This window comes from Drosophila rhopaloa, unplaced genomic scaffold (genome assembly GCF_018152115.1).
Source record: "Drosophila rhopaloa isolate 14029-0021.01 unplaced genomic scaffold, ASM1815211v1 contig_115, whole genome shotgun sequence".
In the NCBI taxonomy this organism is placed as follows: domain Eukaryota; kingdom Metazoa; phylum Arthropoda; class Insecta; order Diptera; family Drosophilidae; genus Drosophila; species Drosophila rhopaloa.
Window position 1 is genome coordinate 10,528,284 of NW_025334990.1, and position 15,573 is coordinate 10,543,856.

The 15,573-nt window shown below is 37.0% G+C and overlaps 1 protein-coding gene across 10 annotated transcripts in view; it reads left to right on the top strand.

Annotated features, from left to right (window-relative positions):
- The first annotated feature begins 2,924 nt into the window (after positions 1 to 2,924).
- The window catches only part of LOC108048641, a 42,127-nt gene continuing 29,478 nt past the window's right edge, over positions 2,925 to 15,573 (top strand). For 7 of the 10 annotated variants that reach the window (XR_001769494.2, XM_017129422.2, XM_017129427.2 and 4 more), the window contains exons 1-2: positions 2,925 to 3,079; positions 4,604 to 4,725. The gene's annotated coding sequence lies outside the window, so the exon portion shown is untranslated. Of the gene's footprint in view, positions 3,163 to 3,217; positions 3,316 to 4,603; positions 4,726 to 15,573 lie in introns of those variants that run through there. The other 3 variants (XM_017129425.2, XM_017129423.2, XM_017129426.2) reach the window with 3 other exon arrangements.

Sequence of the window (15,573 nt, forward strand, 5' to 3'; positions counted from 1 at the left end):
TGTGTAAATGCTTAATGTCACAAATGCTTAGATGAATTATTGTTTATACCACAACCAATAACTCACAATCTAATTAAGCGTTGTTCCCACTCATTTAATGCTATTAAATAAGCTTTAACAATACTCACTTATTTTCATTTAATCACAAAAGTCAGATCTAAGAGCTCATTATCATCCCCATCCACATTCAGGATCTGCTTAATCCCATTAGCACTTTCCAAACAATTCAATGCGAAAAACATTTCAATTGGCAACCGCAGGAATAGAATTTAGTTGGAAGTTTGACAGCAGTTGCTGTCAGTCAGTTAACCAGTTTGCACTTTGGCCAAAATGTGCTGTGGCTGAACTAAAATAAATGTTTGCGGGAGTGCCACAATGTGGGTTAGCTATTTGAAAATCGCAAGCTTGTACATAATTTTAGAACATGGCGAAAAATTGATTTTTTGCCTCTGCGAATGCATTATCTAGACATATATTATTTTATTGCGTTGAATTGGGGGCAATTTATGTGCCGTGGCGAGAGTGTTTAGATTTATGGGTCGTTAACCAGGTACGAGGTGCCTTCGCCAGCAGCTCTCGACCAGGACCCTTTTGGCCATAAATCCTTAAAAGGAGCCCGGCCACGTGTGGCCCATTATCTAATGTGTCAGCAGTGGGCATTTGGGTGCGTGTGTACATGCCCACTAATTAACGGGGTAAATATGTATTAATTACGTATACGCAACGTGAGCCACCAGAAGCAGCAAAATGCTAATTAAGAAGAAGCCGGCGTGCACTTGATAAATCAATTAATTTATGCAACATCAGCGGGGTAGCCAGTGCATTAGGCGACACAATGCGCCGCAGGACCACCGAACACATCCATTTAATTACAAACAATGCTGCCAGGACACCCACATCCTTCTGCCTTCTGGCCTTTGGGAAAATGGGAAAAGAGCACGCAGCTTGATCCACAGCAGGCGGTGGGCTTATTAACTATAGAAATTGATTTTGTCCGGGGTGGCAGAGAGCAGACCCCGGGATGCTAATGCCCCGGGCACTGACAACCCGTTGGCTGACTAATCGCACTTAATTTGCAGCAGACGGAACACCCGACACCTGAGCCACCAAAGCTCCGTGCTTCTTGCTCCTTTGCTCCTGCGAACCTCCCAACCAGCGAAAAACAAAAGTTCATTGCCCTCGGACTGCGCAGCATCTACTTTGCAGACCCGATAATAAAGACCTTTATGTTAATGTCTATGTAAACTCTCGAAAACGGCCATTCATTACTTTAACTATTTAATTACAGTTAGAGTTTGTCTTGGGTATCATTAAATAAACTGTACCCGTTAACGACCCATAAATCTAAGGGGCTACGTTAATGTAACAAGTTTGATAAAATGTTCTAATCAAGGCTTATTTTGTGATTACCACATTTCCAAAGAAACTTTTAGATCTCAAAAAAAAAGTTTTAATCATTTTAGTTGAAGTTAAAATGTAAAAAGTTTGATAAAATATTCCAATCAAGGCTTATTTTGTGATTACCACATTTCAGAAGCAACTATTAGCTCTCGAAAAAATGTTTAAGCATTTAATTAGAATTTTAAAACCTCCCTAGCATTAGGAAGAGAACATTTTATAATATATACTTTGTTTGTCACTTCTTATTTTCAAAAAGTATTTTCATAAATTTTCTTATACCCACAGAAATTTACATATTTGTGCTTAAAACATATATAAAATTAAATTGTTCTTTGATAAATATTCTAATCAAGGCTTATTTTGTAATTACCAAATTTCAAAACTAACTATTAGCTCTTATAATATATATTTTGTTGCCACTTCTTAGTTTCAAATTGTATTTTAATGTTTTTAAATGGAAAATTTTAAAATTTTATCATACCTATAGAAATTTACAAAACTAGTATAGTTCTAACAAAACTAGTAATTGTAATTAGTTTATTTAAAAGACAAAGTGGTTCGAAGCATCATTGAATTTATGTATATTGTAATATTTAATCAGTTAGACAATCTTTTCTAAATATAACTAAGGATAACTATAAATAACTATCAGATAAGTACAAACTTATCGCACAGCTCTAAATAGTCTATAGCGGCAACGAAGCAATAACTATTTCCATTGTTAGCCGGAATGGCTGGCTAGAATGGTCATGAGCAATAACAAAGCTATGCCCGCAATTCTTAAATGGAATTGTCACCTCGTCGGGCGCCAAAGAGGCTCGCATAAATTGCAGGGGAGGGGAGGGGGTGGAGGGGGGTCTTGATATTTTGGCCACATCAAGAAACGGAGTGGAAGTGGAACTAGGGCCGCAGGCTCCAAAAGCTCGCCGCATCCGACGAATCCTCCGGTTTCTGCCCGGGAAACGAAAATCCGAGAAAAGCGAGCAGTCGAGCATTTGAGCCTCCGAATCTAAATCCGAAAACGGAATCGGACACAAAACAAAAACCCCATTCAGCAGTTGTGGCAACATGCGGTAGCAACACGAATAGTTGTTTATCTTATCGTCCGCCAGTTTTGGCCATAAGCAGATGGCCAAAGGCCAAAAAGTGTTTACACTGGCTCGGTCGATATTAATTGACCCAAAAGTGCCGGTAGTTTTGTGTGTGTGTGTGTGTGCGGGAAAGTGCACTCATCTTTCGGCCGCGATGGCAACACGATTAATGGCCGTCGCAACATTTGGGCCATGTTGCCCAATTGCCGGCAACATGGAAGCCTGCTGCTGCTTTTGAGCCACAAGTGTTTTGTGCCACCCACCCACTGGTTTTGCCCACTTCATCGAGGAAAACAATGCAGCAACAGCGCCACGAGCTTGTGCTCCTTTCCTCACTGGCTCTCTGTGCCAATTTCCCATTTCGTTTCTGGGCCGAAAGCTTTCGGCTTTTCCGAGCTGCTCCAGTGCGCTCAGTTCCTCGTCGAAGTTCAAAGCGTTTGGTGCTCGCAGCGGAAAAAGCGGACGTGGCAAACCAAACAATCAACAGCAAAAACAACAAATATATGGGAAAGGAAAGCTGGGTGAAACTTTGAAAACGGGCGCGAACAAGTGAGCAGCGGCAGCAGAATCAGCAGCCGAAGTGAAGTGTAAATAAGTGAAATACCCAGCACACAGATACACACGCACACAGCTAGCGGAGTTTGGGCCTTGGTATTAGAACGGCAACGGGGTAGTTGTTTATATTTATATCCGCCGATTCCAGTCCCCCTTCGCCCCCCTTCGCCCCCCTTCCCCCCCTGTCCCTGGAGCAGGTGCGACATTCCCCTAATTATACACGTTGCCCCAACGGCGTTGCATTTCCCCGACCTGCACAATCATAACAGTTAGTATTTAACTCTTTTAAGATAATCTTTTAATTGTTGGGTTATGATGATAAGATAAACCTCATAAGTAAAACTTTTTGGGATAATCTTTACAAATTTACAAATTCTTTTCCTATTAATGATTGGATATGGCTGTTTCTTTTATTTTAATAGTCTGGTAATTCCACATCTGCAGGTTTTCTTCGTTAATTTAAGACAGGAAGAAATATACAAAGAAATATTCAGGAAACGATTGTTTATGATAGGAAGTGATCAATTCTTATAATTGTTGATCGATCATCTACCAGATAAATCTTACAACACAACTTCCAAAGAATATACTATATTTAAACCAAAAGAATCGAAAGAATGTCTAGTTTTTGAAAACATTTTTTGACATTTATTTTAACACCGAAAAAGAAGAATCTTAGAAAGCCTAATTTCTTTTTATTTAAACAAAACGAATCGCAAGAATGTCAAGTTTTAAAAAAATTTTTTTTGACATTTATTTAAACACCGAAAAAGAAGAATCTATTCTTTGTTAAACAGAGATTTTGAGCAAGGATTAAACATTAAAAGCTTGATTATTTAAAAAAGCAGATACGAAGTGATTAAGTTTTATTTAGATTACTAAAGAATGAGCTTTATTTCTTTGAATAAAGAAGACAAATCCCCTTTCTTTCCTTAAACGTGCGGAATATATTGTCTAAATGGCATTGCGATTTCCGACGGGCTTCACGTTTCGGTTCCCCTTTACATTTATCAATGTCTCCGCTTGGCTTCCCTTCGCTGACTGAGATTGATATGGGAACAATGCACCCAGCAAAAGGGGTTCTAAAAAAAAAACCAATTAAACCCACCACTCGAAAAGTTTTCCCGGCCAGTAAGAAACCCTTAAAATTGCAGCGGGCAAATTTTAATTGGAAAAACTTGCCTAATTGAAGTTTAATAAACAAAGCGGCTTGGGGATTGGGTGGGGCAATGCAAATCCTGTCCGGGACAGTACCGGCTTCGCTCTAATTTTCAATTAAAAGAAGACAAAGAATGAAAAAAAAAAAGAGAAATTGTGCCAAGTGCAATAACCACAGCTGGATCCCAGCCCCAGGACCTCCTGTTCATTGTTCATTGTTGGCTTCCGCCTGTGCGGATTCCGAGGGCGTTTTCTACTTTTCCTTGTCTTTCTGTATCTGGGAGCAATTAAAATATGCATAAAATGTAAATGAGAGATGCCCAACTAAAGCCAGAGCCAAAACAGAACGCCGAATGTCCCTGTTTTTAAACCTCAACGATTTTGTTTATTGAATTTAGAGCAAGCCAAACGCAAAACCCAAAGTGCAAATGAAAAAGTGAGAATAAATTGTGAATCAATCAGTTGAGGCAAACAATGATGGAATAAGGGATACTGGACCACGCAGGACAATAGCCAGAAGGTAAGGACCACGAATCAGCCGCAATCCCAGACTCATTTAGACCGCATTTCGGGATCAATAAACGCATTCATGCCGAAATGCTCGAGAGTCTTGTTTATTTGGCCGACGGTAATTAGTTTCTCCCCTTTTGGGCAATGATTCGCCATTCAGATCCACCCTTCACCGTATTTCGCCTTGCCTCTGCGCCAACTGTTTGGCAGCCCATGCGGCGTATGCGTAATATTAAGATAATTGAATGGCCCATGACAAACAACAAAAATGAAAGCGAGAACGAAAATGGAAATGAAAATGTGGCATTTTTGTTTCTGTCTCAGTTGCCTCTGCCTCTCCGTCTCTGTCTTGCCACCATCATAAAGCATTTTCCGACCTGCCTGGGCATATCCTTTCATTGCTTCTCATGTTGAAAATGGCCAATAAAAATGTTTACGACGCACGCACACACTCAGGTAAATTCCTGGAAAATGTGCCCGAAGAAGCGTTGAATACTTATTAAAAAATTACCCAAACTCTGGCGTACATAAGCATTAATGTATATGGGCGTTCACAATTCTTTACGATTCGCCAAGTTCATTATTTAACATTTTCATAAAGAGTTTAACGTCTGATGATTCCCCAAAAACGTCGAGGTTTTCCCAAACGCCATGTGTGCTCTATGAAATAAAAGGAGTGGGCTTTTGGCCTCATGCTGAGCACTCGCTTCCTTCTAATTGGAGGCGTGGGCAAGAAGTTGATGAGGGTAAATTGGCAAATAATTAATCGCCAGTTCATTTAGGAGTACGATTGGACAGAAAACGAGCAGAATAGATAACAGACATCTAAGCAGACGTTCAATAAAGTTTATGGAATAAAGTAAATATACCAACATTTATATAAAAATAATTAGACTTTGATTGAGGATTTTTCTGCTTATGACAATACATTTTTATATTGTAAGCCCATTTAATGTAATTTTGGTTGTCAGTAACTTAGTTAAGGTGAGGTAATTAGGTTGATATTAAAAAAAACTAAAATGCTTGTATTTCCAACAGAAAGATAGAATATTTGTTACTACATTAATACTTAATGTAATGACAATTTTTGATTGAACTGTAATTTACTCACAGTAAATACAAATTGAATCGATTACAAAGAGTAAAATAAATCTCTTTGATCGAAGAATACTTTGTTTAAAGCATCAAAATACTTTGCTTTTCGCCATCAATAACATTAAGTACCTAGAAATCAATTTCCTTTCATTTTTGTTTACCAGTAAATTTGTGCCAGTGAAGTAATCAAGCTAAATCAATAAGAGACAAGTCAGAAATAGCAGCAAAATGTCAAAACAAAGTTATGTTAAGCCAATAGAAACAAACATTTGTTAGGCGGAAAAGATTTTCTAACATAAAAAGATGATTGTAATACGTTTTTCATAATCGATTTAACAAGAAGCTTAAAAAGCATTAGCAAAGTGAGAAATGCAATTTAAAAACATTTTTCATTGAGATTTTTCGAAACTTAAGAATGTGAATTAGCACCGCCTTCAAAATGTTTCATTTTCTTCATGGCGTATACGTAATTTGGTTTTCGCTGATGCTGTCTTTGAGCTCTATATAAACATAAAAACTTGTTTATATTTGCTGCAGCAAATCGTATGTACACACATCCCAAATCCTGCTCGCTCACATAATTCGAAAGACATAAAACTCGAGAGAAAACAAAAACAATGAATTGCAAAGAAGGGCAACAAACAAATGCAGAACGCGTTTGCATGTTTCTGCCCGATTTTAATGGCTCTCAAATTTTATATTTATGGAAACTATAAAATGTTTATGGGCAAGTGCCGCCGCTGTTGCACTTGACCAGTACCATATCCATTTCCATCAGCAGGAAAAATCCTATTTGGGTCAAAGAAAATCCGACAGCGAATGGCAGACTTTCGTAATGTCCGTAAGTCAATTTTACAGTCAGTTTAATGCGTCTGTTGAGGCAATCCATAGGTCGGTAAATATATTAATTTGCCCCAGAGTTGGCACCTTTTTATTGCATCCGTTTCATTCTTTGTTCTACAAATGGGCCGCGAAAGATATTCTGAGTGCTACTGTAAACATTTGTGGAAAATCCGAATTGAGAAAATCTAGTTCAAGTCAATTTTGCTACTTGCCAAAAAAAAAGAAAACGATTTAGACAGAAAGACAAAGAGTTATAAACTGACAAGAACGAATTTGAAAGGAAATGTGAGAATTATGAGCAATAATTTAAAACCAATATATAGTTGAGCTTATGCCAGATTATTTCAGCAAAGAAATAAATTCCACTTCTAAACCGTTTTCACTGAATTGGAACGAATTACTCATGTTTCTAGTTGTATTTGCGAAGTGGATAATATAATACTAAAAGCTCTAAGAAATCTGTGAAAAGTGGTTTAATTTTCTTTCAGCAATTTGGAAATATAAACTGAATTAAATTGAATAATTGTTTAAATTTGCTTTAAATATCAGATATTGTTTATATCTTTGCCAAAGAAGCTAGATTAAGATATTGTATCTAATCACAGTTTGGTATTTAAATAAAAACTGGATGTGTACATTTACCCCACTTTTTTGAATGGAGTTAAATAAAATCATTTAAAAACCTCCACCAAAATAAAAATAAAAATGTTGAAAGCTAGTTAGTTAATATAAAAGAAAGACTTGGAGATACACCCTTCAAAACCCACTTTCAACGGGGCAAAAGACTCAAATGATATTCTACAAAAAAGGGTAACTTGATCGTAAAGTTAAAACATTAAATTGTATTCCCTCGCAATTGCCTGCTAAATTAATCAGCGACCCTTTTATTTTTTTGTGCCGGGTTCAATTAGGTAAAGTGCGGTTTGTTTTTGTTGGCTGTTTCCCTTTGGCAGGTGGTAATGGTACTGCGCCAACCTGGCGTATAAGTAATGCGCGTGCAAAACATTCATCTGCCAAACACACTTTAGATGCAAAGTGAGCGCTTAAAACTTTAACCGAATGTTCTGGGTGTGGCAGCCGCCAAACGAAGAACAGAGTGCCAGTGTCCTGTCCTTCACTTAAAACTGACAGGATAACTGTCGTGACGGGAGGGTAAAGTGCTATAAATCAGCACTCGAACCACTTAATAAGGACGACCAGCACACCCAGACACCCACACTTACCTCGGGAAATGCACACTCGATCCTGGCTTTTACACAATGTTTTTTTTGCATTCTTCGCATTTCCTAGGTTTTTCCCCGCACTTTTCACTGCCTCGAGAAAAGCGCGAAATGAATTATGGCAACGAAAACAAAGAGAAATATGCGGAGAGCAGCGAAAAGCAGCTGGCAGCACAGAAAACGAACCGAGAAGTTGATAGAAATATAATTATTAACAAATGCCGTCAGCTAGCGTTGTAAAAACAGTTGAAAAAATTTTAAAAATGATTGATTTAATTTAAATTTTTAATTGATTTCAATTTAAAATATTAATTGGTTGAACAACTAAATTCTTTGCCAATTTAATTAGTCCCAATTTTCCACACAGCTATTGCTTTTTGTTATCAACATGTGGGAAAAACAGAATGTCTTCTTAAAACTAACTAAAACAAATTAAAAAAAAATAAGTTCATGTATTTGGTATTTAACTAAAGAAGTGAAAAGATTTTCCATTAAACGTAATAATTATTTTTATTAATATAAAACAGATGTTCTTAAAATATAAAAATTTTTTTTAATTTTCTAAGAACAAGCTTTGATTTACGGGTTTTCTACTGAAATAAAAACAATAAAATTAATTTGAAGAATATTTTTCTGTCGTTATTTTAAAATATATTTTTTTTCTGTCTGCACATAATGGAGGATCCTCATCTGGCTGGCAAAATATTCATGGGCGTGGCAGCGGAATGTTTTCGTCACGCGCTTTAATTGCCACGCCTGCCTGGCCAGCAGATGTGGGCGGAACTCGGGGGAGGGGGCGTGGCGATGCCGCCTTTCTTCTGTTTTGATTTTGCGCCACCACAATATATTCCTCTTTTTCGACGCCCGCATCTGTTTAGCATAAAGCAATCGCGAATTAGCCATAATTTGTTCCCAACTAAGTGTGTGTGCTGCGCTTATCGCCGTCAAAATAAAAGCTCATTAATGCGGCATTCCGAATATTTTAAATATTTGCCCAGCGTTTTTATTATTACCATTTTCCAGACGACGTCGCCGCCATGCCCCCACCCCGTCACGCCCCCTTTTTTGTACCCATTATTTAAATGGTCTTGTATTATGCACAAGTGTTGGTGGATGCGTGCCCGTGTGTTTGCATGTGTGTTTGCATGTGTGTCTATTTGTTTTTGCGGGTGTCTGTGGGTGCCTCAATTTTAATTAAATATGAAATGCGCCCGCCTTCGCCGGTCTCCGCTGGGCCCAGCTGGAAATGGATACACAAAAATCAAACAAACAAACTAGCTAACATTCTACAAAGAACCGTGGATGCGCTTAGAAAAATATGGGATTATTTCAATTTTTTTAGCTGTCTAGAACATCAGACTATCAGAAAAACTAGATACAAAATTACTATAAATTTTTATGTTAATTAAACATTTTAAATTATTAAAAATTGGAATTTGTGCACAAAAACTAAATTAAAATATAATTAATTCAAAGAATAAACCACTATATCAGACGATGAATAATAAAAAACCAATGCAATTAATGACAAAATATTTTTACGGTATTGTAAAACCATTTATCACTGGAAACTGTTACGATTTACTCAATTTTAATTTAAGTTTCTGCACTGCTTATAGAATTCCATTTAATGATTAAATAGAAACAGTTAAGACTTAAAAGTGTCACGCTCGTCGGTATTTCACTTCCGTTTCCGTCTAGTTTCCTTTGCCTCAATTTCCGATGCATCCGTCAACCCAGAACGAAGTGAAAAGTGGAAAAGACGGCAAAGGTAAAAGTATGAAAACTTGTCATTGCGGCATTAGTCGTTTCCACAGTTGGCGCGCATTCCCCATTTAAGTAAAACTTGGTCAGAATAGCTGGTTAAAATGGTATGCCAGATGCAATCAGGCTTAGTCACGCTCTCTGGAGGTATTTTCTACTTTTCTCGCCGATCGGGTAGAGAGCAATTGTCAATGAGCATTTCTATAAGTTTTACAATGAATTCAGCATTGCAGGAAACGAACAAAATCGGTGAGAACGAGGAAATACAAACTGAAATACAGAAAATACATCAAACATTTGTACGTTTTCTGTTTACAATTTCTGTATATAAACACTTTAAAAAACATTAAATTGTTGCATCTTTACAAATAGTTATATGCAAGGCTTTTATTTCATTTTGCTGTGAATAATTGTTATTTTAAAAAATCTCTTCTACTTTTTAAGGGACTGTTTCCTTAAGATGAATAAGAAATTTAAAAATAAAGAATACAAATAACTATTTTTCCAATGGCTAATCGATCATAAACTTTATATCAATCTAAAATGAACAAGTTCCGAAAAGTTCCTTAGTATCGATTAAAGTTATGTTCTTAAATAATTCCATGAACTTTGACCATTAAGAGACTTTTCCGCGATTTCAGTGCACTTTGCGTGCTCGAATTCGCAGAGTGTGAGAACGGAAAAGCAGCTCATAAATAAGAGTTGTTGCATGCGTTTTGGACGTGGAATCCATTTGCGGGTCTGCTGTCGCCTTCTGGTTTCTCGTTGCTGTTCTCAACGCAATCTGCACCACTTGTTTATGGCCGTTTAATGAATGCTGGCACTTGGCGTGCACCAGCCACATCCATGGCAACTTCAAGCTGCACACTGCACACTCCACGGCCACACGAATATATGGCTGCAACAATGCCGCCCAAAGAGCCCCGGCAACGAAATGAAACGCAACTAAGCCAAACGAGCCGGGAAAGCCTTGGGAAAAACCCTCCGGTAAAACCAATTTGCTGCTGAGCGGCCGTAGACCGCAGGAGAGCCGTGTTGTTGCCCGACTTTTAGGTCAACTTCTGCACTATGCATGCAAATCTGTTTGCAGCACCCGTATCCAGTTGGCAACAAAACATCGCAATCAACTCGGAATTGTCTGCATTATTTTTAAGAACACTTAAAAGCTAATTTTAAATTTTTTAATTTCTGAATTATAAAATACATTTTTATTAATTTATTATCAAAAATTAAATTCGTTTTTATCTTTTTTTCCATTTAAATTTTGTAATTTTTATATTTTAAAAACATTTATTCAAAATCCCTCATTATATCACTGTTACTACTCAAAAGGAGCTTTCAAATATATTTCTAAATATATATATAAATATATTTTTTTCAATAAATATAAATAAAAGTATAAACTTAAGCATAAACTAAGCATAATTAATTATGTTATCCCATGCTATTTTTGCTTAAATTAAATGCAACATTTTTTCTTGCTTTAAAAATGTATTTGTCTTTTGAAAACTCAGCAATTTCGGCTGCAAACAGTTTTTATATATGTATATCAGCTTACTTTCTTTTTGTGTAGCCATTAAAGTACGAGAATTGACTTTTCCTTTGCGGAAACTTTATTTTTGTATTTTATGGGCACTGAGACAAGCACTGCGACGAGCATTCTTCGCCCTCAACTTAACCCTCTTTAGCTAACAGAATAAACAAAGAGTTTAAATGGAAATGGAAATTAAATTTTCCTGGGCGCCAACAAAGTTGTGCAAGCTTAATTTGGCTAATGAAAAGAGCAAAATGTTGTCTCAATAGCAGAATGTTCACTGTACCGCACAAGTGGAAAAGTGGGTAATTGAGTGTCGGGTAAAAGTTTTGCAGCTTAAAAAGCCACAATTGATGTACCTACGTAAAACTCACGAATTTTCAAATTCTTGTATGTCTGTCTGTTCCAGATTTTCAGTCCGAAAACGTGTCGAATCAATAATTTTGAATTATCCATTTGGGCTGCCGGGTTTTTCCCGTTCTATTTGCTGGTGACCTAATTGAAGCACATACACATTCCCATGAAAATGATTTGTGTTTTGTGATTTCTGCCGATAAGTGGGTGAGTGCTCGCTGGGGATTTGAATGGGAGGAGGGGCGAGGGGGGTCTTTCAACATCACGGCATGCACGTAGCACGCATCATTAACTTGAAAGCTGCTTATCATATTTGCTCATTGTACAATTACGAGTGGTATTCCATTGGCAGCCTCACACAAAGTCAGCAGAATTTAAAAGCAATTTCCAATTTCGTATGATGGGGAATTTTTCAATTCAAAGGAGATGAATCCCGAATTGTTTTTAACCGCATTAGCTATTACATTTTATTATTCGAGAGCCAAACAAATATTTGTATGTAAGTGTACCAACATTTTTTCTTGGGTTTACTTTAGCCCAAAGAATTTGCTAGAGTCTTTAAAAATCGTCCTTTTCGTACACACAAACTATTAAAAAAATTTTCATAACCATAGAAATTTCTGTGACATTCTTGACCCTAAAATCGAAACCATTACTAATATCAAAGAGATGGTTAGGGGTTATAAAGGGTTTAAAAGAAAAGGTTGTCCTTCTGGAATCCAATTATTTATTGTATTAAATCTATGTGCTCTTTCATTCATGGTTAACAAAACACAAGAGATTTTTCCGTTAAAGATAGACTTTCGCAGACTTAGGCCCCCCATAGATTTTCCTTTATTTTATTCGCAATAAAGACGGCTTTAAGCTAATCAAAAATAATGTTTACCTTGGCAAAATAAAGTAACCATTAAATAGTATTTCGAAGGCCTCTTCAAAGTACTTGGGACACCTGACACCTGCCACTCTTTACAAGTTTCCCATCAGTCGCATTTCGAATTCCTTGGGCCTTACATAAAGACTTGTACAGCGCCAAAGTAAATCCTTAAATAATTAAATACGAAATGGCAGGCAAGGGTTTTTCCGCCACCCCTTTTCCCGCGGATAAGGGCGAAATTCCTTCCATAATAATGTGTAAATAGAATCAAAATTGTTGACTCTTGCAGGGCTAACTTTGCTGAAATTGAAAGGGGAGAAAGAGAGCCATTTGAGCAAAATGTTAAGACTACAATAAGTTAACGCACACACACACACACACCGACTGAACAGAAAGACAGACATAAAAAAGAAAATTCATTGACATGAAATTCGGGGAGCATTTTACGTGACAATGCCATGAAATCGAATTTGCCAAGCGACCGGAAATGCGCACAACCGTGTGTATGTGAGTGTGTTTAAGCGTGAGTCCCGCAGACAGACAAAAGGGGGCGGTGCAGGAGTCGGGGGCGTGGCTGGCACTGCTGTCGACATGTCTTCTGATTTATGCCGCACTTTCCATAAGTTTTTCATGTTTTAGGCCGACTCGCTACCCTAGATTTGCCTGCGCCCGCTCAATGTATTCAGCCATGAATTGCGTGAGCTGCCTGTTCAAGCTTATTTACTTTTGACAGTCAGTGTTGTCGACTCTTCTATTTTATGGCCAAAACGGACTATTTTAAATTATGGAAAACCGGAAACTGTTGCATGTTTTATGAGGCTGTTTTGCAACTTTAAAGATACTTCACGAAAGATAGAAAACACTGATGGTCAGAGAAATACATGTAACTATAGATTACGTATCTTGTTCAATTTAAATGTTATTTTATAATTTAGGTCGGTAAATAAAAAGAATTTTGTTGCTTATTATATTAATTAGTTGTGATACCTAGAACTTTTATTTTAAATTATAAAATAACATTTAAATCAACAGTAATATTTTACATTGTATGTATTTTTCTCAACACCATTTTAGACCATTTTTAGCATGTGATTTCAACGCTTCACAAATGGTAGGGGCTTGAAATTTTATAAACATCATAAATCTTAAAATATAATCCCATTTGTAAGCAACTTTCCCAACTTGAGTTGGCTATATTTTGCTGTATCTGCCATCTCTGTTGCCATCCCCAAGAAAAAGGGCTGAGGGTGGTCTGAACCAAAGACAAAGACGCAGAAAAGACGACAAGTGGGCTCCGAATGAAAGACACACTTGGAATTGTTTTTGCATTTCATTTCCCCGCTATCCTTTCTCCATCGCTTTGCTACCTGCTCGGCATAAATAAAATGCGGGCCCGGCAGCAGCTGCTTTTGAAAATTTCAAAAATGGGCAATGTGACGATGACCTTCAGGTAAGCAGAGCACAAAATTGTCAAAGAACAGGGCTGAAAATTAAAAGCCTCGGGCGAGCGGAGCACAATTGGTTTCGGCTCGTCAAGTCCGGGGATTGAAAAGGGTTTCGAGTTTCGAGGGCCATCGAAGACCCACAGAATTGACTTATCGAGTGCAGAGCCAGTGCTCCAAAAAGAGCCAACAACAGGGGTCCTACTCGTGGCCAACTAAATCCAGGATGTGCAATCGTATTTTCCCTTCATAAATCAAAGCTCGATTCATGCAAATTGCCCGCTCACTGCCTAATGCGTCCGAACACGTAGCTGATTACAGGAAACTGCCCAGAATCGAACGATGGCAATTTGGTGCCGATTGGAAGCTGGGGCAACCAGTTGAGACCCGAAATTGCTCAATTTTCACGATGGACCAGGAACAAAAAATATAAGAAACACAGAAGCGAACAGAATCAATTGTACCGCGACGAGAATGAGCAGGGGCAACTTTCGGCAAATGGCAGCTCATTTTGTATTTATCAAAGGGGGACGATGGCGGAAGGCAGAAGGCATAAGGCAGAAGCCACGTCTGGCCTGATGGCGGCATAAACTTTTATTTCAATGAGAGTCATGAGAAATTCCATGGCACACTGGTCGAAATGGATAACTTCTAGCCATAAACGTAGAGCCTCAAGCAACAAGTTTCGGATATTATGTTGGCTTAGTTAGTTTAAAAGTTAAATTTGTAAGCTTTGAAAAGTCTGGTTACTATAAGATAATACAAATAATACAATTACTACTTATCTGCCTTGGTTGTTCTGATTTGTACATCGTTTTGCTTACTTATCCGCAGTGTGGGCTAAAATGTTGAAATTGTTTGTAAGAGGCATATATAATTTACACCATTTGTCTAATACCTAATGCTAGTTTTGAACTATAAGCAAAGCAAACAGTCTTTAATTAATAAACTTAGTTCAATAAAATTACTCATACGCAGGTTGGTTTGCTAAAACGTTAACTATTTGTAAGTTTTAAAAAGTCTGGGTATTATAAAATAATAAAAATTAATAACAATGTCTAGTTATCTGCCTTGGTTGTTTTGATTTATAAATTGGTTTGCAATTTAATAAATATAGAACAGATGCGCATCTAATATTACTTATCCGCAGTGTGGGCTAAATTATTAATAATGTTTGTAGGAGTCACATATAATTGCCACCATTTTTCTAATACCTAATGCTAGTTTTTAACTATAAGCAAAGCAAACAATTTTTAATTAATAAACTTTATTAGTAAAATAAAATTACTCATACGTTGGCTAAAAAGTTAACTATTTGTAAGCTTTGAAAAGCCTAGGTATTATAAAATAATATAAATTTATAACAACTACAAATTATCTGCCTTGTTTGTTCTGATTTGTAAATTGTTTTCTTTGCAATTTAATAAATATAGAACAGATGCGCATATAATATTACTTATCCGCAGTGTGGGCTAAAATATTAATAATGTTTGTAAGAGACACATATAATTGCCACCATTTTTATAATACCTAATGCTAGTTCTTAACTATAAGCAAAACAAACAGTCTTTAATTAATAAACTTTATTAGTACAATAAAATTACTCATACGCAGTGTGGACACATGGCTTAAAGGCCTTTAAAACCCACTGTGCAGATTCAGAGCCCCAGCTGTGCCGAAAAAAAACTGAAACACACTCAATACCCATACACACACGCACGCATATTTGCTT